The 25,319-nt window shown below is 44.7% G+C and overlaps 1 pseudogene; it reads right to left on the minus strand.

Moving 5' to 3' along the window:
* Positions 1 to 4,472: 4,472 nt before the first annotated feature.
* LOC140409425 (nucleosome assembly protein 1-like 1-A) lies at positions 4,473 to 6,272 on the minus strand (annotated as a pseudogene).
* Between the last annotated feature and the right edge of the window lie 19,047 nt (positions 6,273 to 25,319).

Raw genomic sequence — 25,319 nt, forward strand, 5'->3', positions numbered from 1 at the left:
AGGAGGACCAGTCAAGGACAGGGATGGGAAATTGTGTGTGGAGTCTGAAGAGATAGGCGAGATACTAAATGAATATTTTTCGTTAGTATTCACTCAGGAAAAAGACAATGTTGTGGAGGAGAATGCTGAGCCCCAGGCTAATAGAATAGATGGCACTGAGGTACGTAGGGAAGAGGTGTTGGCAATTCTGGACAGGCTGAAAATAGATAAGTCCCCGGGACCTGATGGGATTTATCCTAGGATTCTCTGGGAGGCCAGGGAAGAGATTGCTGGACCTTTAGCTTTGATTTTTATGTCATCATTGGCTACAGGAATAGTGCCAGAGGACTGGAGGACAGCAAATGTGGTCCCTTTGTTCAAAAAGGGGAGCAGAGACAACCCCGGCAACTATAGACCGGTGAGCCTCACGTCTGTAGTGGGTAAAGTCTTGGAGGGGATTATAAGAGACAAGATTTATAATCATCTAGATAGGAATAATATGATCAGGGATAGTCAGCATGGCTTTGTGAAGGGTAGGTCATGCCTCACAAACCTTATTGAGTTCTTTGAGAAGGTGACTGAACAGGTAGATGAGGGTAGAGCAGTTGATGTGGTGTATATGGATTTCAGCAAAGCGTTTGATAAGGTTCCCCACAGTAGGCTATTGCAGAAAATACGGAGGCTGGGGATTGAGGGTGATTTAGAGATGTGGATCAGAAATTGGCTAGCTGAAAGAAGACAGAGGGTAGTGGTTGATGGGAAATGTTCAGAATGGAGTACAGTCACAAGTGGAGTACCACAAGGATCTGTTCTGGGGCCGTTGCTGTTTGTCATTTTTATCAATGACCTAGAGGAAGGCGCAGAAGGGTGGGTGAGTAAATTTGCAGACGATACTAAAGTCGGTGGTGTTGTCGATAGTGTGGAAGGATGTAGCAGGTTACAGAGGGATATAGATAAGCTGCAGAGCTGGGCTGAGAGGTGGCAAATGGAGTTTAATGTAGAGAAGTGTGAGGTGATTCACTTTGGAAGGAATAACAGGAATGCGGAATATTTGGCTAATGGTAAAGTTCTTGAAAGTGTGGATGAGCAGAGGGATCTAGGTGTCCATGTACATAGATCCCTGAAAGTTGCCACCCAAGTTGATAGGGTTGTGAAGAAGGCCTATGGAGTGTTGGCCTTTATTGGTAGAGGGATTGAGTTCCGGAGTCGGGAGGTCATGTTGCAGCTGTACAGAACTCTGGTACGGCTGCATTTGGAGTATTGCGTAAAGTTCTGGTCACCGCATTATAGGAAGGACGTGGAGGTTTTGGAGCGGGTGCAGAGGTGATTTACCAGGATGTTGCCTGGTATGGAGGGAAAATCTTATGAGGAAAGGCTGATGGACTTGAGGTTGTTTTCGTTGGAGAGAAGAAGGTTAAGAGGAGACTTAATAGAGGCATACAAAATGATCAGGGGGTTGGATAGGGTGGGCAGTGAGAGCCTTCTCCCGCGGATGGAAATGGCTAGCACGAGGGGACATAACTTTAAACTGAGGGGTAATAGATATAGGACAGAGGTCAGATGTAGGTTCTTTACGCAAAGAGTAGTGAGGCCGTGGAATGCCCTACCTGCTACAGTAGTGAACTCGCTAACATTGAGGGCATTTAAAAGTTTATTGGATAAACATATGGATGATAATGGCATAGTGTAGGTTAGATGGCTTTTGTATCGGTGCAACATCGTGGGCCGAAGGGCCTGTACTGCGCTGTATTGTTCTATGTTCTATGTTCTATATGGACTACCCACAGAAATTCAATCGGATCGAGGATCAAATTTTACCTCAAAGTTATTCAAAGAAGTTATGGATAGTTTAGGAATAAAACAATTAAAATCAACTGCGTACCATCCAGAATCGCAGGAAGCGTTAGAAAGGTGGCATCAGACATTAAGGACAATGTTGAGGGCTTATTGTCAAGATTATCCAGAGCATTGGGATAAAGGAATTCCATTCATACTATTTGCAATTAGGGGTGCACCTAATTAGGGATGTGTCAACCAAATTTAGTCCTTTTGAACTAATGTTTGGTCGTGAGGTAAGAGGACCACTTCAATTGATTAAGGAAAAAGTGGTGAGTGAGAAATCAGAACTTACATTATTGGGTTACATGTCAAATTTTAGCAAACGATTAAATAGAGCAGGTGAATTGGCTAGACAACATTTGAAAGTTGCACAAAATGTGATGAAATGGGTAGTGGACAAGAAATCCAAAGTTTGTAGTTTTGCCAGTGGAGATAAAGTTTTAGTGTTGTTACCAGTGGTAGGTGAGCATTTAAAAGCTAGGTTTGTGGACCGTATCAGATTGAAAGGAAATTAAGTGAGGTGAATTATGTGGTAAAAACACCAGATAGAAGGAAGACTCACCGAGTGTGTCATGGGAATATGCTTAAAACGTACTTTGAAAGGGAAGGAGAGAAAAAGGAGGTCTTAATGATTCTAACTCAAAGTGATGAACCAAATCCTGATGACTTTGAATTTGACATACCTCAAATTAAATTGGAAAACGAGGATGTTCTTAAAAATTGGGATAAATTGTTGAGGTATCTTCCAGAGGAAAAACAAACTGACTTGAAAGAGTTATTGATATCACATGGGCAAGTTTGTGGAGATAAATTGGGAAGTACTAAAATGGCTATACATGATGTATATGTGGGAAATGCTGTTCCAATCAAACAACATCCATATAGACTTAATCCTTTAAAATTGGCACAGGTTAACAAAGAGATTGAGAGTATGCTTAAAAATGGCATAATTGAAGTGGGTTGCAGCCAATGGAGCTCACCCATAGTGATGGTACCTAAACCAGACGGTACCCAACGGTTGTGTGTGGACTATAGAAAGGTGAATGCAGTTACAAGAACGGACTCTTATCCTACCCCACGTTGTGAGGATTGCATTGAGAAAGTGGGACAATCTGCTTTTACTACTAAATTGGATTTACTTAAAGGTTACTGGCAGGTACCTTTATCTGAAAGGGCAAAGTAGATTTCAGCTTTTGTGACTCCAGATGGTATATACCTATTCAAAGTTATGCCATTCGGCATGAAAAACGCCCCAGCAACATCTCAATGGTTAACTAAAACAGTTGTTTCAGGATTACCCAATTGTGCGGTATATATCAACGATCTGGTAGTTTTCAGCCAAACATGGAAAGAACATTTACATCATCTGATGGAATTATTCGATCAACTTCAGGAGGCGGGTTTGGTGATAAACCTAGCCAAAAGTGAATTTGGAAAAGTCCAAGCCACTTCGAGACAAAGGGAAATAATGCAATTTCTTGGCATGAGTGGATTTGATCGAACATTTGTGCAAAGGTTTTGTAGTGTGATTGCTCCACTGATGGACTTGCTGATGAAACGTCAACAATTTCAATGGACAGTGGACTTTCAACAGGCATTTGACTACCTGAAAACTGTGATAACCAATGCTCCTGTGTTGCAAGGGACTCTATGATCAGATTGAACTAAATTATCTGACTTTAAAGAGAAATGCCTAGGCGTAAAGGAATGAATGGATCGTGCAGAGACTTTCCTGTTCAAAGAGACTGTCAATCGAGAAGGATTTCAGTTGGAGGAAGAGGAACAAAAAAAAAATTGACTATATTATTATACCTTTTTGCGTGTGTTGTTTTTCTTGAACCGGTAAAGTGTTTTTACTGTGTGTATTTCTTAATTGATGGTGCAAAGGTGAAAAATGAAACCATCTTGAAGTTGGTGGTTTATTTTATTTTCTTGGGGGGGGGTGTCATGTGAGAGTACCTTTAAGAAATGGATGTAAGCAATGTACCGTTAAGAAATGGAGCTGATCATATTACTGAAGTGATGTCAAAATGTGGGGGGTTGGCTGAGCTCACTTCTGCTTTTGGTTTCAGTTTGAGGAGAAAGCTGGGAGTGTCTGTGTGTTTTGTTGAGAGCAGCAGGAAGAAAACACAGAGCTTGCTGAGAGCTGCAGGAAGAAGACACAGAGCTAGTCTGTGGATGTCTGCAAATCCAAAGACTATAAATATATTGAATGTAACCTCATGTCTGTTTTTGAAGGTGAAGTCTTTTGGTTGTTTAAAGGAACAGTTTGAAGGATTATTTAGTGTTGTAGTCTTTTGGGGTTATATTTGAAGTAATGGGTGTTAAGATATTCAATGTTTGTTTTTAAAAGGTTAAATTGAGTTCATAGAATAAACATTGTTTTGCTTTAAAAACCATTTGTCCATAATTGCCATATCACACCTGGAGAGCACGCTGTGTGCTCCCCACACCACAATCTATTCAAAGTTGTGGGTCAGTTGAACTCCATAAAAGACTTAGGGGTTCTGTAAACCCGGACCCATAACAGGTTGCTCCATGGTGCTTGCTCTCGAACGCTGTGCTGCATGCCCATTAACTGGTGAGGCATCTAATGTTGGCATACCTTTGGATGCTTTCGAATTTACAGACAGGTTTGCGACTTCATGAATGATCTACAAATCCTCGCATTCTGATATCTTAGCAAGATCAATTTCCTCAACATTAGGCATTACTTCTTCACTTTGTGTTTTAGTCTCAATTAGTGGCTCATCCTCATCTGACAGAACAATACATGCTTCGTCTGTTGTTGGAGAGCTGCACAAAGATGTATCCATCTGTGTTTGCTGCAAGTGTTCTGATGGACTGGCCTCCAGTACTTGGGAATCCACGGCAAGAACCGTTCCGTGGGCATAGGATAATTCATCGTACTTCTCAGGAGCCAATTTCTTCAAAATGGGGATTATTTCTTCTGTTAACAGTTAGCTGTTTGCTGTTGATTTGCTCTCAGCCAATTTATCTGCTGTTGCAATCTTACTTTTACTCTGCATCCTCCATCTCAGATCTTTCACACTCATCGTTCTCCTGCATAGATTGGATGCTTCTTATTATATGATTGAACAGTGGTTAGCACTGTTGCTTCACAATACAATGGTCCCAGGTTCGATTCCCGGCTTGGGTCACTGTCTGTGCGGAGTCTGCACCTTCATCCTGTGTCTGTGTGGGTTTCCTCCGGGTGCTCCGGTTTCCTTCTCCGGTTTCCTTTCACAAGTCCCCAATGATGTTTGTTATGTAATTTGAACATTCTGAATTCTTTCTCCATGTACGCGAACAGGTGCCAGAATGTGGCGACCAGAGGCTTTTCACAGTAACTTCATTGCACTGTTTAATAAAGATTATTAAATTAAATTAAATATTACTTCTTCACTATTGTGAAATAAACTAAATACATTTTCACGGTCTTCCTCTTCTCCTCATCATCCGCTTCTTCACTTTCCTCACCATAATCAGCATCATTATAATCATCATCATCCCAATCATCACCAACGTCTACACTAGCTTCTCCTGTGAAGTATAACACTGCTTGTGGAATTATGTGTTCCTGCAAGTAGTGACCAATTTCAAAGTCAGCAGCGAGCCTTGCTGCAGACCCTTCATCCAGTTCCCATTCTATGGAACTGCAGGAGGGCTAAAAAAGTTAAAGAAAGAGTAATTTGGTACAGTTTTCAGAACTGTTGTAAAAGTGCGCTGACCCTTATGCTTGTGCTTCGTTTTAATGGTCTCCATTGTGATGTTTTTTCCTTTCTTCCAGTTGATCTGGAACCGCGTTCATCCAATAATTTTTGGTCCATCAAAGAAGAAAAAATCTGACTCATCAGGCTGTGACTCCATCTTGTATGTTTTTGTCACTGCTTCATTTGTGAAATACCCATTTGATTCAAACTTAAACTCCAGGGTAAAACTCATTTGGCTGTCCAGGGTCTGAAAATGTCTCCTTTAAGTCTCGTAAATGCTTTAAGATAGGCTCATCATGCTCCTTTATCACGTCACTGAGCAAATCCACATTTTTGAAGACTGTCAACTGGAATTCCTTTTAGCTCCTCCTTTTCTTCATCTAGTTGCCAGCTGCAATGATCCTCTGCCACAGCGCTGTTTGGAATGTACAGCCGCTCAACGAGCTCAAGTGCCTCACGCGCATCTGCTCCTATGATAGACTCGTGTTCCATATCCACAATGTAAAATGCTATGATGTGACTTTGGTTGTGTACCCATGCTTCGAGCTCACATGCTCCCAACTTCACAATCTCTTTCTCATTATAGCCTTTCAGTAGTTTTATTTGATTGACGACTTTCGGTTTAACTCGCAACCCGTTCAAATCGGACAAACTGATAAGATTGGCCCTCGCTCCCCAGTTGAGCTTACATTTGCTCAATGTGCCATTCAACATCAATGGAATTGTCCATCTGTCTTCCATGGTATCAGCATCATCATCACTATTGCCACAACTGGTAAGACTTCTTCACATTGCATATTCGGAGTCATCGTGTCCTCAGCCGAAATCAGACCAATGAAAAACAAGTCTTCAATGCACATCTCATCAATCACATTGACTAATCCTGTTTGGTCCACTGTTGGATGTGAAAAACATTGCCTTGCAATGCTGCATCCCTGTCATAAAATGGTGGACCCGGTCGGTCGCTTAAAAGAGACCACATTTCTTCTTTGACTGCGTCACTATGCTTATGGCGCTGGTGCCTTCTCCCACATCAGCACCAAAATGTTTCAGATTGAGCGTGCTAATCTGCTGTGCAACTAGCTCAAAGGCATGACAAATATTGATAGCATTTTCTAGTTGAGTTTCTTCTTCCCTCAATAGTCTCTCGCGTACCTTATCATTCAAAATCCCAAATACTATCTGATTGTGGATCACCGATGACTTTAAAGTACTAAAATTGCACGACTGTGCCTTCAACCTAAGTCGGTTAGAAAACTATCAAAAGATTTGCCTGCCTTCTGAGTACGTGTGTGAAAGATATAATGTTCAAATGTTTCATTTTTTTTCGGGGAGCAATGTCGATAAAAGTATTTTATTACTTCATCTAAGATCTTGCTTTCTGCTTCGCTGTCGAATATGAAGGTACTATAAATTGCGATGGTTTGAGGACCTGCTACCATGAGCAGCAACGCAATACACCTCTCATCTGGCTGTGCCTGCAGGCCAAGGGATGGAACATACAATTTGAATTGCTGCTTAAAAACATGGCAATTCTCGTCTGCATTACCAGTGACTTGAAGTGGGTGAGGTGTCTTCAGACCTTCCATCTCTAACTTCAAAGGGCTGGATTCTCCCAAAATGGGATTATGTCCCCACGCTTGCATAAAAACGCTGAAGTTTTACTCCAGAGATTCCTCGAAAAAAGATGAACAAATTCAATGCCCTGCAGGGGACTAGCAGGGACCTGGAGTGATTCTCGCAGCTTTAGCTGCGGATACGGGCCTCCGCACTTCCGGATTGGAGTCCGCACATGCGCAAGGCGGTGGCCCCCAGCGGCTGCGCCGAGCTCAATGGCGGACTCAGACCGCGAAGGCAGACTCAAAAATTAGACCCCCCAAACATATAACCCCTCGCCGCCTATACGGCCCCAGCCCCCGGTGTCTGATACCCCCGGCCCCTACCAGGGCAGCCGCGGACTGAGTTCCCAGCTGCCACGCCAACATCCCAACTGGCAATAGGTGGTTAGCTCCACGCAGTCGGGAACTCGGCTGGTCGGGAGCGGAGCATCGCTGGGCAGGCCTCTGTCAATGGACCCCAGCCGCGCGGCGTACTCCATGATCATGCCTATTTTTGAGTCCCGGAGAATCGCCGGACCAGTGCCGGGCCCGATTTCGGCATGCAATTGGATTCTCCGCCCCTGCGCCAAATGCGATTTTGCCGCCGGACTGCAGCGAAGCCAACCCATAGTCTTTCCGTGTGTTGAGTTCCAGTTGCCAGTATTTCACCAGTTAGGTGGAAGAATTTTCTTTTTTCTTCTTTGGTCTGTTTCATCCCATCTTCTCCATAGTTATCTTCAATTGTTCAAAACACCTGGTACCATGTTATGTTCTGTGGTGTGGCCATGGTAAAGATGCACACAAATCATCCATTCTTTGACTAGTAAGACAATTTATTAACAAAATGAACATGGAAAGATAACTGACAAACTATAATACAAACGGTAACAAATAAGTGAATTCTCCTGGAGCTACCTCTAATGTGACAGTCCTCTAGTATGACTTACTACCAACTGCCTGAGCTCTGAAGTCACATGGTGGATATCTGTACCCACCTGCTGGTCAGAGTTTGTACATCTAACTATACATTACTATGCATATGCATATCACTACAATGGTCATCTCTTGATGTAATTTCTTGTTATCTCCTGACTTGACCTCGAATGGTCTGTTATTTGAAAAACCACCCCTCATTATAGCTGAGATAGTGATGTGCGGTAAGATTTTCCTTTGCCTGTTTGTTTTAGATAATATCAATCTCTAATAGTTAACATTGGACTCATTGTTTTAAACGCTTATCTGATGTATAGGCATCCTGCAGAATTCTCATTTGAGCAGGCACCTGTCAACATGCTTTGGTTACGGGAACTGCTTTTCTATTATATGTTTCTGTAGTCTCTTTCAGTGCTTGATACAAGTTAATTAAAGATAGTAAAAGGGTAGAAATAGCACACAGCCTCAACTAATTCAGAAATTACAAAATTGTTACTGACACAAAGGGCACGATTAAGTGACTGCGTTGTACCTGACACGGATCCGGGTGCAGTGGGTAAATAGCGAGAGAGGGTAAAATCAAGATTTGAGCAAACCATTTTGCGGTTCAAACAGCCCATTTTGCATTAATTTCAATCTCTTTACAGACGTCATTTAGTACTCCTTTTGAAAAGCATGAAGCTGGTACAATGGCTTCTGAGGGGAAATAAGGAGGTGAGGAGCCCTTTCCATTTACCGGCATGCGGCTCAAGAGTACCGGAGCTGCTGCTACATTGCTTGGGGGGAGGGTGGAATTGGGCTGAGAGGGTCAGGGCCTTTGCGTCTGTGAGGTCTTCAAGCCACATTTAAATATTGTGATGACCCATAACAGGGCAATGGGTTAGAACAGTAGCCTGACCATCATTCTCTCTTTACCCCATCTCTCCCAGATTACCAATACTTCTTGGGATGTGGCCTTGAACTGGCTATTATTATACTTTGGGGTGGCATGGTAGCACAGTGGTTAGCACTGTTGCTTCACAGCACCACAGGCTCCGGTTCGATTTCCGGTTTGGTCTGCATGTTCTTCCCGTGTCTGCAGGTTTCCTCCGGGTGCTCCGGTTTCCTCCCACAAGTCCCGAAAGACTTGTTGTTAGGTGAATTGGAAATTCTGAACTCTCCCTTTGTATGCCCGAACAGGCGCCGGAGTGTGGTGACTCAGGGATTTTGACAGTAGCTTTGTTGCAGTGTTAATGTAAGCCTACTTGTGACACTAATAAAAATTATAATAATTATTATCACAGTGCTGGAGGAGGACAGACTCCAGCAGTTAAGAGATGCCGAACCCAGAACAGGAGGCCAGTGGGCCGTTGAGCAGACTCAAGAGCTTTCATAGAACTTACAATGCAGAAGAAGGCCTTTTGGCCCATCGAGTCTGAACCAACCCTTAGAAAGAGTGCCCTACCTATGCCCACACCTCCACCCTATCTGTACACATCCACCCTATCCCTATAACCCCATCTAACCTTTTTGGACACGATGGGCAATTTAGCATAGCCAATTGACCTAACCTGCATGTCTTTGGACTGTGGGAGGAAACCTGAGCACCCGGAGGAAACCCACGCAGATACGTGGAGAATGTGCAGGCTCCGCACAGACAGTGACCCAAGCCGGGAATTGAACCTGGGACCCTGGAGCTGTGAAACAATTGTGCTAAGCACGATGCTACCGTGCTGTCCTTACCGAACTGACCACCCATCTGATCAAAGAGGGGAATCAAAGGCAGAGAAGAAGGAGACCAGGGGTGTATAGGACCCGGTGCCCTTTATAAAGATGTCGGGCAACATGTGTTGCCGGAGATTTCGCCTCAGAAAGAAGACAATGTGGCACCTGTGCCACATTCTTGTAACCCTCACACCACATGGAGGAGGAAATCACACCAGCCCTGAACATTTATGCAACCAGTTTGTTCTAGGAATCAACCGATGACTTCTGTGGAACATCACAGTCATCCGCTGACAAATGCATCCATGAGATGATTTATGCCTGGGCCTCCAATTATATCAACTTTAACCTCGAACAGGCCCTTCCGGATGAGAGGGCTGTGGCATTCACTAATCCTCGGATGCTGAAGCAGCCCATGGCCAAAAGCCATACACCCTGGACAACATTCAGACTTTGGCTGGTAAGTGGAAAGTAACTTTCGTGCCACACAAGTGCCAGGCAACTAGAGAGAAGTTAACCATCTCCCCTTGAAATTCAATTGCATTGCCATTGCTGAATCCTCCCCTTTCAACATCATGGGGGATTATCATTGACCAGGAACCTGAACATAGTGCCCCCGATCAGCCGCACGCCCGATCCTGACCGCCCGTCCAAACATTGCCCGGCCGACTATAAGGCCCCCCCTGACTAAGTCCTCAGCCACCACGTTAGTATCCCCACCGGCAGGACTATGTTAGATGCACGCCATCGGGACTTCGTCCTTGTCGGGGTCGGTGAATGGTGGGGTGGGCCTCCAGCAATGGCCGCAGGTTGGTGATATGAGTACACCGCTTTTCGGGGCCCGGAGAATTAGGGAACCGGCACCGGTCCCGATTTTGTGCACCAAAATGGATTCTATGCCCCGACGCTGACTGTGACTGCCCCGGACTGAGTCCACAGCCGCCACGCGAGGATCTTAGACGGTGGGACAATGAGAGACCCATGGCGTCGGGAATTCGGTCGGTTGGGGACAGAGCATCATGGGGCGGGCCTCCGGCAATGGCTGAGGCGGTCGATACTCGACGTAGCGTACTCCATGAGTACGCCGATTTTCAGGGGGCAGAGAATTTAAAAACCGCCGCCGCTCCCCATTTAGACTCCAAAACAGATTCTCTGCCCCGCCGCCGAACATGATTTCGGCATCGGGGAGCAGAAAATCCAGCCCCCTGATTCTATTCCCTTATTACAAGGCTGTGCCAAATTGGGGAGGATAAAGGGTTGGCCTCAGCAATCCATGTATTATAATACAGGGCATCAAAGTCTAAACCTCTGGGCCAGTGGAACACTTTGCACAATCTTAAATTCATGACGCACCATAACTTCCTGATGCCACTTTGAGGCAGGAGGCATCTCTTTAACTGAAGGTGCACTCAGGTTGCAGAGTTCAGTGAACTTCTCAAAGTGAAGACTGATACAATACCAACTTGTGGTGATAGATTATCTTGTTGCTTCAATGGATGAGTGTTCAACAAGGAGACCAGCTGTTCACCGTCTATGTACGATGTTAATCTAAACCTTAATTTGCAGATCCGATTGTAAATATTACAATAGAAATAACTTGTTGGGGTTAGTGAAGACATTGGCTTTGCAGTATGCTTGGTTCTCCTGCAGTGACCTGGGGCGAGATTCTCCGACCCCCCTCTGGGTTAGAGAATCGCCGGGGGCTGGCGTGAATCCCGCCTCCGCCGGTTGCCGAATTCTCCAGCACCGGAGATTCGGCGGGGTGGGAATCGCGCTGCGCCGGTTGGCGGGCCACCCCCGCGATTCTTCGGCATGGATGGGCCGAAGTCCCGCTGCTAGGATGCCTGTCCCGCCGGCGTGGATTAAACCACCTCTCTTACCAACGGGACAAGGCGGCACGGGTGGGCTCCGGGGTCCTGGGGGGGGGGGCGCGGGGTGATCTGGCCCCGGGGGGTGCACCCACGGTGGCCTGGCCCGTGATCAGGGCCCACCGATCCGTGGGCGGGCCTGTGCCGTGGGGGCATTCTTTTCCTTCCGCCTTCGCCACCATCTCCACCATGGCGGAGGCGGAAGAGACTCCCTCCACAGCGCATGCGCGGGGATGCCGTGAGCGGCCGCTAACGCTCCCGCGTATGCGCTGCCCGGAGATGTCATTTCTGCGCCAGCTGGTGGGGCACCAAAGGCCTTTTCCGACAGGTGGCGGAGCGGAAATTAGTCCGGCGCGGGCCTAGCCCCTCAAGGTTGGGGCTCGGCCCCCCAAGATGCGAAGGATTCCGCACCTTTGGGGCGGCGCGATGCCCGACTGATTTGCGCCGTTTTTGGCGCCGGTCGGCGGACATCGCGTCGATACAGGAGAATTTCGCCCCTGATTCTGTTCTTCTAAAATGTTGAGATCACTTCGATTTGGACCTCTCCGGAGTTGTTTTTATTTCCCAGGTAGTGGGGTCCAACTTGCCAACTCCTGGCTTTCAGAATGTTTTTTGCCTTGTTCCAGTATGATATGGATTCAGTCAGTACTTGATATTTTTATAAAACTGAAAGAGGGCAGAGAAACACTGGCCACCCAAAGGTCACTTGACTCCTTTTCTGGATTATCTGTCTGAAGAGGGAACAAAAGGAACCATTCAGACTGATGAAAAAAATGTTGAATCTATGTTTTTTTGCTGAAACCGGTTCAAAATGGTAGTGTTGATTTAATATTCATTCAAACACAAAGATGTTGGCTGATATAAACACTCAAGGTGTGAAAGTTACAACACAGCATGTGTTTTTTCATCAGTCTGAATGGTTCCTTCCATTCCCACTTCAGATAGGAATGGTTTCAATCCAGAAGTTAAGTGACCTCTGTGTGGCCATCATTTTTCCAACCTATTTTCAGCTTTATAAAAACATATTGACTGAATCAATAGTAGACCGAAACATGTCAAAATACATTCTTAGGCCTATAGTGTCGAGAGTTTAGAACAATGAGAGGAGATCTAATTGAGGTACAGAAGATAATAAAAGGTATTGACAAAGTAGACGTGGAGTGGATGCTTCCTCTTCTGGGGCAATCTAGAAAGAAAGGTCATAGTTTTAGGATAAGGGGTAGCAAATTTAAAACCGAGATGAAGAGAAATTGTTTCTGTCAAAGGAATTCACTTCCCCAGAGTGCAATGAATACCGGGAGATAAATTTAAGGAAGAGATAGACACTTTGGCATCACCTCCATATAAGAAACTACTGGTCTGCCACAAAAGAGACTGAGATAATCATAAGTTGTAACTAATTTTTTTTTTACCTCCATCCATACCAAATCTTTGTGTCTTGAGGAAAGTGTGAGGCATTTTTAAATTTCAAGGCAAACGCATATAAATTAATAACCCCATTTAGTTTTAAACACATCCAAAACCTGCTGCTGGCTGTTATTACATTCTGAAGGTAAGGAAATATCTCTCTCCACCAATTCCCCCATTCCCCTCCTCCCCCCCACCCCCCAACCACCATGTTGCATAGAAGCATATTGATCACAAGCAGTAAAAAGGGACACTTAAATTCTGTCCATGATACTTTGTATCTGAGTTTAAGCGGGTTCCCAAGCTTAGCTGGATGTAGCTGGATCCTCCATGCAAAGACCTGGGTGACAGAGAAGCTTATCTCTGATGAACATGTTCTCAATACCAGGTGTGCATTGAGAGAACACAATGCTCTCTCCAAAGCGGGTGAGCCTGCCAAATGCTGAGTTTACATTTGCCACGTGATGGCAGTTTCATCATCCAGTGAGGTGTTGTTGAAGAGGATACTCCCAAGACAGCAGCACCTCTGAACTGAGTTTAGAGTGTACTACCAGCTTGGAGTTTGAAGTGGGACTATGAATTCCAATGCTTGTTTTTATGAGGGATTAAAGGAAGTTAAATGTAAAGAATGGGTTTTAATCAATCAGTGTTTTTTTAAATAGTCAATTCATCAATATTATAAACACCAAAGTGCTTTATTTAATCTCAGCATGGTTCCTGATGTCTTCCCGTGGTGGATACGGGGTGAGTTGGCATGCCAGGTGTAAGTGAAAAGGAAGTGGATAGTGGGATGCATTGAAATGAGTTGGCACTAAGTTGGCATCGGGGCTATGAAGGTTTTCGGGTGTTGCCAGAGGGGTACAGGTTGCCATAAGTGGAGGGTTGGAGCATGAGGTGTCATGGGTTGACATGAATGGGGCCTGGGGAGTATGTGAGTAAGGTGAATGAGGGCTGAGAGTTTTTTTTAAAATGCATTTTTCATTGCATTGACAAAGTGTCAGTGAACCGAGGCAGGCCTTCCATCCAGCCCGGCTCGACATAATTTCCATGTCGCCCGCTACAACTCCTAAAAAAACCTGCCCCATTGAGCATTATAATTCCTGAGCCCAGTGGTGTCCACAGCACACTGTATGTATGGGATAGACTAAAATATATTTAAATAAATTAACATGGTGCTTTGAGATCAACTAATTAGAGCGGAGATACAGTGCAATGCTTCGATCTGCTGGATAACTATCATTTATGGAGCTGCTGCACTGAGAGTTCATTAGTGACTCCCTCGTGTTCAAGAATAAATTAAGCTGAGTGAGATTCGTTGTAACAAAGCAGAGAGAGGAAGTATTTTAAAAATCCTCACTGCTGGGATCTTTTCCTACTGGTTTTCAAAAATTCCAGCAGAAATTTAATATTCCACTTCACCCACTTCAGGGAACTTTAATTGTGCGATATTTAATTGACAATAACAGAAATTGAGTTAAAAGGGAAGGAACTGCATGAATTTCATTTTGTTTGAAGCACTCTCCCACGAGATGATGACAGCTGGACTGGTCATTTTCACACACAGTGCTCTGGCATTACACACCAAAACATGACATCTTGCGGATACTCAAATGAGGATTTCTAATCACCAGTTCAAAACTCATTCACATTTTGAATAACTTTCCATCCAAATTAATTTTTTTAAAGATTCAATTGATTTTTACTTCAACAGTGTGATACCAGTGCGAATGGGTACAGTGTTAGTTTACTTTAATAATTTTCAACAAAATATGAAGAAAATTGCAGCTTGGAATGAAGACAATCCTTTCAAGTTAGGCGCCAAAATGGAAACATGAAGATGGGTGATTGGATGGGATTGGTGCGGGTCAAGTGGAGTTTTAAATGGGAAAATTTTCAAGCACATCAGGAAGCCAGCCCCAGGATTTATTGAGGTTGGAAAGAGGGCGGGTAGACAATCCACTCCCCATGAAACAGATTAGCATTTCAAATCTGTTCAGGAAGCTGGAAGCCTCAGGTTTAATCTACTTTGCGGGTTTCACTATGGCTTCCTGGGTTGGGCAACTCAACAGCTGCAGCAAGAAACGTCTTGAGGAAAAGGCAAATGTCTTCACTGCATTGCATCAGGAGGACCAGGACTGCTTCCTTGCCCCCCCCCCCCCACCCCCTTAAACTCCCTCAGTGTTAGACAATAGCCCCATGTAAATCTAGGATTGGAACCCCTCACCTGACCAAGCTTTTGTCAGTTTGTAGTCTGTAGATTTGTCAAATAATTGCCACAGCCATTTGCAAAAAACAACAGATTTTTCACTATTCCTGTAGAGACCTGAGTTGGATGGGCACATAATAACTTTCACAAGGCAGCAGGGCTCCCTAAATCGCTGGCTTTTAAAGCAGACCAAGCAGGCCAGCAGCACGGTTCAATTCCCATACCAGCCTCCCCGAACAGGCGCCGGAATGTGGCGACTAGGGGCTTTTCACAGTAACTTCATTGAAGCCTACTTGTGACAATAAGCGATTTTCATTTCATTTTCAGAAGACAAGGTTGTGGCAGGTAATACCCAAGTAGACATTAAAGTTACATGAAGAAAAGTCATTCATTTTTGATGAATAAGCAGGTGGTATCTGACCATAGAAACTCTCAGCATTGCCTATTGCAAAGGAAGCACTCTGAAGCACTCTTCATGAAGGACATAAAACTTCCCAAGGGCTCAAAAGTAACAGCACAACTGGGAAGACAACAGAATTCATTTATACTCTGTAGTGTGAGACCTGTTTATTATACAAGGTACTGGTGAGACCACATCTGTGTGGTATTATCATATTATCAGCATTGCAAGGGTTAATGTAGTGCCGCAAATAGCCACTAGAGGGAGCTATAGATAGAACTATATAAGGCAGTGATGCTGGACCTTAGGGGAGGGTGTATGCAGGAGATAGGTAGTGAAGATCACAAGAGCAGATAGTGTGAGAAAGGTTAGTTTATAGTTTATACCAGTACTGAGATTAGCAGTAGATGAGTGTAGTTAGATGTTATTGATCACTTCTGTATTCTTAAGGACTAAGTGTCAAATCCCAGTTTTAGAAGTGTAAATAAAATCATAGATTTGTTTCAGTAAAAGCTATTCTGTGGTCTTTGTGGCCACCACGCCAACCATCCTGAAATAAGCAAAACAAAGAACACCACAATCTGGAATACTGTGAGCAATTTTGGTCCCCTTGTTTAAAGAAAGATATGAGGCAGAATTCAGCGTTTGGGAGACTAAGGGTGCAACTACCAGCTGCGTTTCGCCTGAATGGGGCACAGTGCAGTCGGTAGATGCCAGGAGAACACTCCCCCAAGTTTCCTGATGGCCATTGTGCCAGCTCCCTGCCTCGCCCCCTGAGCCAGTGCCAGGGTGCCCAGGTGCCAGGATGACACTGCCAAGGGGCAAGGCCTGAGGGGGCCAGTGCATGAAAGGAGGGATGAGGGTCATATGAAGCTTGGGGGTGTGAAGGGCCAGTATGAAGGGTCCTCCGGAAGAGTGGAGGGAGGATGAAGGTTGGGGGCTCTTGAAAGGGGGGGCCCCAAAAGGGGGTTTGGGAGGGCCTGAAAAGAGGGGCCCTCAGTGACCCCTCGTGGCATAGTGGGGTGTCTTCACTTGTTGGGGTGTGCAGTAATGTCCATGTGTGTGGGGATGACATTGCCCACAGGTGTGTGTGGGGGGGACCCTCAAGCTCATTTAGAGATCCAGGCACACTTTCAAAATGGTGGTCCAATCTCTGAGGCGCCGGTCTGGCCAGCGAATGCAGCTCCCCGGTGATTAAAAAACTCTGGGCTGAATTGTCTGCTGTCGGGATGCTCCATTTTGCCGGCAGCCCGGAGTTTTCCCAACAGCGTGGGGATGCCCCACAATGGGAAACCCCATTGACAAGCCGGTGTAAAGGAGAATCCCGACGGCGTGCTGAACCAGAAACCTGGCACAGCGGGATGGAGAAACCGGCCCTCTAAGTGTGGGCTAGACATGAGAGAAACTCCCCAGCGGCCTGAAAAAGTGACAAAGGGTGGGATTCGCCGACGGCCGCCGCCAAAATCAGGTAAGTGGAAATTATATCAACCTGAGGTAGCTGCAGTTCACATGTGCAGTTGCTTCAATGAACCCTAATTCTACCCCCCCCCCCCCTCCCCCTCCTCCTCGCCAATGATAAGTCCTGCGTTTGGGACTTCTGGACCTGGGTCTCTACAGCTATTTTTGCAACAGTCTTTAAAAAGCTGCAGGGCAGAATGTCCTGCTGCTCGCAAACAGTGTAAAGTCTGTGGAAAACCCAGCCACTTAACTTGTATTTATCTCTCCTTAGCGAGCTCAGCTATGAAGACCAATAGCACCAGAAAAAGGCAAGGAAAATGGCGCACAACAAAAGGGTGATGGAATGTGGCAAAGGTAGAGGTATACCTTTGCAATTGGGGGCACAGTAGCATAGTGGTTAGCACAGTTGCTTCACTGTCTGTGCGGAGTCTACACATTCTTCCCGTGTCTGCATGAGTTTCCTGCGGGTGCTCCGGTTTCCTCCCACAGTCCAAAGATGTGCAGGTTAGGTGGATTGGCCATACTAAATTTCCCTTAGTATCCAAAAAGGTTAGGTGGGGTGACTGGGTTACGGGGATAGGGTGTAGGTGTGGGCTTAGGTAGGGGGCTTAGGTAGGATGCTCTTTCCAAGGGCCGGTGCAGACTCGGTGGGCCGCATGGCCTTCTTCTGTACTGTAAGTTCTGTGATATAACCCTAAATAGACTTCTGTGCTGTCTTTCATACACAGCAACCAACAAATTGCGACAGTCATTATTCGTTACTTGAAGGTAGATGCTCTCATTAATATGGGAGCATCTGTCAATGTGCGAGACAAAACATTCAACAAACTTCAAAACTGCCCCATTCTCTCCAGGCCAGGGAATTCCATCTATGATTTGTAGCAGCTCAAAAAGTCTCCTTCCTCAACACCTCCCAAAGCTGCAAAATCTACCACCTTGATGAACAAGGACAGCAGAAATATGGGAACACTACTACCTGCTAGCTCCTCTGAAGCCATACATAGCAACCAACTGATTGATGCAGGTAGGGCAGTGGATGTTATCTATATGGACTTCAGTAAGGCCTTTGACAAGGTCCTTCATGGTAGACAGGTACAAAAGGCGAAGTCACACAGGAATCAGGGGTGAGCTGGCAAGGTGGATACAGAACTGGCTAGGTCATAGAAGGCAAAGGGTAGCAATGGAAGGGTGCTTTTCTAATTGGAGGGTTGTGACTAGTGGTGTTCCGCAGGGATCAGTGCTGGGACCTTTGCTGTTCATAGCATATATAAATGATTTGGAAGAAAATGTAACTGGTCTGATTAGTAAGTTTGCAGACGACACAAAGGTTGGTGGAATTGCGGATAGCAATGAGGACTGTCAGAGGATACAGCAGGATTTAGATTGTTTGGAGACTTGGGCGGAGAGATGGCAGATGGAGTTTAATCCGGACAAATGTGAGGTAATGCATTTTGGAAGGCCTAATGCAGGTAGGGAATATACAGTGAATGGTAGAACCCTCAAGAGTATTGAAAGTCAGAGAGATCTAGGTGTACAGGTCCACAGGTCACTGAAAGGTGCAACACAGGTGGAGAAGGTAGTCAAGAAGGCATACGGCATGGTTTCATTCATTGGCTGGGGCATTGAGTATAAGAATTGGCAAGTCATGTTGCAGCTGTATAGAACCTTAGTTAGGCCACACTTGGAGTATAGTGTTCAATTCTGGTCGCCACACTACCAGAAGGATGTGGAGGCTTTAGAGAGGGTGCAGAAGAGATTTACCAGGATGTTGCCTAGTATGGAGGGCATTAGCTACGAGGAGCCGTTGAACAAACTCGGTTTGTTCTCACTGGAACGACGGAGGTTGAGGGGCGACCTGATAGAGGTCTCCAAAATTATGAGGGGCATAGACAGAGAGGATAGTCAGAGACCTTTCCCCAGGGTAGAGGGGTCAATTACTAGGGGGGCATAGGTTTAAGGTGTGAGGGGCAAGATTTAGAGTAGATGTACGAGGCAAGTTTTTTACACAGAGGGTAGTGGGTGCCTGGAACTCGCTGCCAGAGGAGGTGGTGGAAGCAGGGACGATAGTGACATTTAAGAGGCATCTTGACAAATACATGAATAGGATGGGAATAGAGGGATATGGGCCGTGGAAGTGTAGAAGATTGTAGTTTAGTCGGGCAGCATGGTCGGCACGGGCTTGGAGGGCTGACGGGCCTTTTCCTGTGCTGTACCTTTCTTTGTCCTTTGTTCTTTGTTCATCCTGATTTGGAACTACAATTGCCATGCCTTCATTGCAGCTGAGTGAAAATCCTGGAATTCCCATCCTAACAGTATTGCGGGTATATCTACACCAGCTGGACTGCTGTAGATTTCAAGACGTTTGCTTAGCATCATCTTCTCAGTCACAATTCGGGATGGACAACAAGTGCTGGCTTGTCAGCGATGCTCACAGCCTATGAAAGAATCTAAAAAGTAAATGGAGTGTTTCGCTGTAATGGCTCCTTCCAATTTGCGAATCAGACATTGAGCTGTTCTTTGTCTCGTGGTCTGTTCTGGCTTCACACAGTGGAGTGTTTTTAATGTGACATTTGTGCATCGACTATGCACATCCGTCATAGTTTGTGTATGTGGCTGCAGTTGCGCATGTTGAAGATTAAGAGCATAGGTTCAAAAGGGCTTAAATAACTTCAAGCAATGTTGAGAACTGGAGTGGAACTCATAGTGAATGGGGAGATGCACGTAATACTCAACACACTCGATCTGAACCATCCTAAGCTGCGGTTTCTCCTCTTCGTGCCAAGCCAGGGTTTCAAGTCTACCTTCATATCCCAATTATCTCAGACCAGAGGTCAATAAATTTTACAACACAGCAATAGGCCATTCAGCCCAAACATTCTGTGCTGGCATTAACTTGCCACTTGATCCTTTCTGAATCCAATGGTGCCAATACTGGGGCGTGTACTCTAAACTGGATGAGACAAAAACAACAGATGTTCCCACTATTGTAGTTCCTGACTGTGCAATGAAGGTTTGCTTTGGCTACAGTCTTTGGGCCATGAGTTCAGTCTTGAGGGAAGGACCAATGTTGTCTCTCAAATCTTTCACCCTCTCAATTACTTATACCACAGACAGTTATTTTATTTACTCTGCTTTCATTATGGCACGTATGTTGCCTCTAATTGCACTCATCTACATTGAAGACAGAAGCGTAAAATTGGCCAAGTGTTTGACCATCTGTTATTGAAACTGCCTTATTTTCACTTCAATTGAAGTCGCAGATGTGAAAATTGGACAGTAGCTAGAACAGTGGCTCGTCTGCAATGCCAATTCTATGCCCTAATTGATCTGTTACCTATGCCATTCTCTAGATCATAAAAGAATGTAATAAAATTCAGGAGGCCTAGCACTTAAGTCTGATGCATCCACTCACAAAACCTTTCCACTTCACCACTACACTGGAACATTTTTTCAGACATATTCTTTCCTGTGAGTCTTTCTGAAAAGCCAGAGGAACCATACTTCATGCAGCCAAATATATCTGCAAACTCTAACATACTTAGCTGCCAATGATCTTCAGTAGCCGGATCAGTAAACCCTGTGCCAGGCGAGGGCCAAATGCACAATTGTATCACCAAAGCAGTGCTAATAACCGTCCCTGAAACTAAGGTAAATTGTTGGATGGGAGAATCAAAAGCTGGTCATGGTCAGGGCATGCCAAGGAAAAGCTGGGGCAGGGTAGGCTCAAAGTTTGCTTGTGAGGTTCAGATGAGCAATTCGCTTCATCATGGTTGGCCTCTTTTCTGATCCACGTCCATCAGTGACACTTTTTGTTCATTATGGTCTATATAATGTGAGGCACCCCTTTGCATGAAAATCAAGTCGAGGTCTGAATTATGTCATTTGATCCAGATGTTTGAATATTTATCGGGGACCCACGTGTCTATGGCAATGTTTCAAATGCCTCCCTAACACTTGGAATTAAATTCATGTTTGATGAACATGAATTTTCATTGAAATGAATATGCATATTCATTTAATGAATTTAATGAATACTTTAAATGTATTAATTTAACTCAGCGCCTATTTGGACTGTCGGCACATTCTGGTCTTATTGGGAATAGGGGTTAAGGCAGGTCTCAAGGATAGCTTCAAGAGTCAGCATGCCTATAACTCTTACTGGACTGCCATTTTCAAGACTAAGATAAAGTAAGAAGAATGTCTGAAGTTTTGTTTGAAGCTGTGTTTGATTTCAGGAACTTCCCTCGTAAAGCACAAATAATTGCTTTAATTAAGTAGCTCAGACAGCTCTGAACTAGAATTTGCTGGGCATTGGGATTCTCCGTTGCCGCCGGAATCTTAACCCCGTCTGTGGTTTTCCCGGAGGCGTAGTTTGGCTTCAATGCGAAATCCCATTGACAAGCAGTGGAAGTAGAGAATCCCGCTGACAGCGAATAGTGCACCACCTCCCGCCACCGGGAAACACGTGGCTGGGAGGGCGAAGAATCGCATCCACAATGTTTTGGTCAACTATTTACTGTGGTTGTGAATTACACAGGCTGACCACTCTGTGTGAAGAAATTTCTCCTCATCTCAGTCATAAAAGGTTTGCCCCAAATCCTCAGACCGTGGCCCCTGGTTCTAGACACCCCCACCACCGGGAACATTCTTCCTGTATCAGGCTTGTCTAATCCTGTTAATCCACAAATGTCAATCCACCCATCCTGGGAATCAGCCTGGTAAACCTCTGCTGCACTCCCTCTGCAGCAAGAACAGCCTTCTTCAGATAAGAAGACCAAAACTGCACACAATATTCCAGGTGTGGCCTCACCAAAGCCCTATATAATCACAGCAAGACATCCCTGCTACTGTACTCAAATCCTCTCACGATGAAGGCTAACATACCATTTGCTTTCTTCACCTCCTGCTGCACCTGCATGCTTTCTTTCAGGAATTGTTGTACAAGGACACTCAGGTCTCATCGCACATTTCACTCTCTCAATCTATGGATTGGATTGGATTTGTTTCTTGTCACTTGTACCAAGGTACAGTGAAAAGTATTTTTCTGCGAGCAGCTCAAACAGATCATTTAGTTCATGAAAATAAAATAAAATAAAAAGAAAATACATAATGGGGCAACACAGGGTCCACTGTATGAATACATTGAAACTGGCATAGGGTGAAGCATACAGGAGTGTAGTATTAATAACTTAGGAGAGGTTACTGATCGAGGTGTTAAGATTCAGAACAGAGGTAAAAAAGCCAACATAAGTGTACTTTACCTGAATGCTCATAGTATTCGGAATAAGGTAAATGAGTTGATGGCGCAAATCATCGTGAATGACTATGATTTAGTGGCCATTACTGAAACATGGGTAAAAGATGGTCACGACTGGGAGATAAATATCCAAGGGTATCAAACTATTCGGAAGGACAGAGTGGATGGTAAGGGAGGTGGGGTAGCTCTGTTATTTAAGAATGACATCCGGGCAATTGTAAGGGATGACATCGGTGCTATGGAGGATAAGGTTGAATCCATTTGGGTGGAAATCAGGAATAGTAAAGTGAAAAAGTCACTGATAGGAGTAGTCTATAGGCCACCAAATAGTAACATTATGGTGGGGCAGGCAATAAACAAAGAAATAACGGATGCATGTAGAAATGGTACAGCAGTTATCATGGGGGATTTTAATCTACATGTCGATTGGTTTAACCAGGTCGGTCAAGGCAGCCTTCAGGAGGAGTTTCTAGAATTCATCCACGATAGTTTCCTAGAACAGTATGTAATGGAATCTACGAGGGAACAAGCGGTCCTAGATCTGGTCCTGTGTAATGAGACAGGATTGATTCATGATCTCATAGTTAGGGATCCTCTCAGAAGGAGCGATCACAATATGGTGGAATTTAAAATACAGATGGAAGGTGAGAAGGTAAAATCAAACACTAGTGTTTTGTGCTTAAACAAAGGAGATTACAATGGGATGAGAGAAGAACTAGCTAAGGTAGACTGGGAGCAAAGACTTTATGGTGAAACAGTTGAGGAACAGTGGAGAACCTTCCAAGCGATTTTTCACAGTGCTCAGCAAAGGTTTATACCAACAAAAAGGAAGGACGGTAGAAAGAGGGAGATCAACCATGGATATCTAAGGAAATAAGGGAGAGTATCAAATTGAAGGAAAAAGCATACAAAGTGGCAAAGTTTAGTGGGAGACTAGAGGACTGGGAAATCTTTAGGGGGCAACAGAAAGCTATTAAAAAAGCTATAAAGAAGAGTAAGATAGATTATGAGAGTAAACTTGCTCAGAATATAAAAACAGATAGTAAAAGTTTCTACAAATTTATAAAACAAAAAAGAGTGACTAAGGTAAATATTGGTCCTTTAGAGGATGAGAAGGGAGATTTAATAATGGGAGATGAGGTAATGGCTGAGGAACTGAACAGGTTTTTGGGTCGGCCTTCACAGTGGAAGACACAAATAACATGCCAGTGACTGATAGAAATGAGGCTATGACAGGTGAGGACCTTGAGGGGATTGTTATCACTAAGGAGGTAGTGATGGGCAAGCTAATGGGTCTAAAGGTAGACAAGTCTCCTGGCCCTGATGGAATGCATCCCAGAGTGCTAAAAGAGATGGCTAGGGAAATTGCAAATGCACTAGTGATAATTTACCAAAATTCACTAGACTCTGGGTGGTCCCGGCAGATTGGAAATTAGCAAACGTGACACCACTGTTTAAAAAAGGAGGTAGGCAGAAAGTGGGTAATTATAGGCCAGTGAGCTTAACTTTGGTAGTAGGGAAGATGCTGGAATCTATCATCAAGAAAGAAATAGCGAGGCATCTGGATGGAAATTGTCCCATTGGGCAGAGGCAGCATGGTTCATAAAGAGCAGGTTGTGCCTTACTAATTGAGTGGAATTTTTTGAGGACATTACCAGTGCGGTAGATAATGGGGAGCCAATGGATGTGGTATATCTGGATTTCCAGAAAGCCTTTGACAAGGTGCCACAAAAGGTTGCTTGATAAGATAAAGATGCATGGCATTAAGGGTAAAGTAGTAGCATGGATAGAGGATTGGTTAATTACTAGAAAGCAAAGAGTGGGGATTAATGGGTGTTTCTTTGGTTGGCAATCAGTAGCTAGTGGTGTCCGTCAGGGATCAATGTTGGGCCCACAATTGTTCACAATTTACATAGATGATTTGGAGTTGGGGACCAAGGGCAATGTGTCCAAGTTTACAGATGGTACTAAGATAAGTGGTAAAGCACAAAGTACAGAGGGTACTGGAAGTCTGCAGAGGGATTTGGATAGGCTAAGTGAATGGACTAGGGTATTGCAGATGGAATACAATGTTGACAAATGTGAGGTTATCCATTTTGTTAGGAATAACAGCAAAAGGGATTATTATTTAAATGATAAAATATTAAAACATGCTGCCATGCAGAGAGACCTGGGTGTGCTAGTGCATAAGTCACAAAAAGTTGGTTTACAGGTGCAACAGGTGATTAAGGCGAATGGAATTTTGTCCTTCAATGCTAGAGGGATGGAGTGTAAGACTAGGGAGGTTATGCTGCAATTGTATAAGGTGTTTGTGAGGCCACACCTGGAGTGTTGTGTTCAGTTTTGGTCTCCTTACTTGAGAATGGACATACTGGCACTGGAGGGTGTGCAGAGGAGATTCACTAGGTTAATCCCAGAGCTGAAGGGGTTGGGACTGCACTCGTTGGAATTTAGAAGGATGAGGGGGGATCTTGTAAAAACATATAAAATTATGAAGGGAATAGATAGGATAGATGCAGGCAGGTTGTTTCCACTGGCGGGTGAAAGCAGAACTAGGGCATAGCCTCAAAATAAGGGGAAGTAGATTTAGGACTGAGTTTTAGGAGGAACTTCTTCACCCAAAGGGTTGTGAATCTATGGAATTCCTTGCCCAGTGAAGCAGTTGAGGCTCCTTCATTCAAGATAAAGATAGATAATTTTTTGAAGAATAAAGGGATTGAGGGTTATGGTGTTTGGGCCGGAAAGTGGAGCTGAGTCCACAAAAGATCAGCCATGATCTCATTGAATGGCGGAGCAGGCTCGAGGGGCCAGATGGCCTACTCCTGCTCCTAGTTCTTATGTTCCTATGTTCCTAATCAGGTCAGTCCATAAGAGGGCTGTTTAGGAGTCTGGTAACAGCGGAAAAGAAGCTGTTTTTGAGTCTGTTTGTGTGTGTTCTCAGACTTTTGCATCTCCTG

The sequence above is a fragment of the Scyliorhinus torazame genome, chromosome 3 (genome assembly GCF_047496885.1).
Source record: "Scyliorhinus torazame isolate Kashiwa2021f chromosome 3, sScyTor2.1, whole genome shotgun sequence".
Taxonomy (NCBI): domain Eukaryota; kingdom Metazoa; phylum Chordata; class Chondrichthyes; order Carcharhiniformes; family Scyliorhinidae; genus Scyliorhinus; species Scyliorhinus torazame.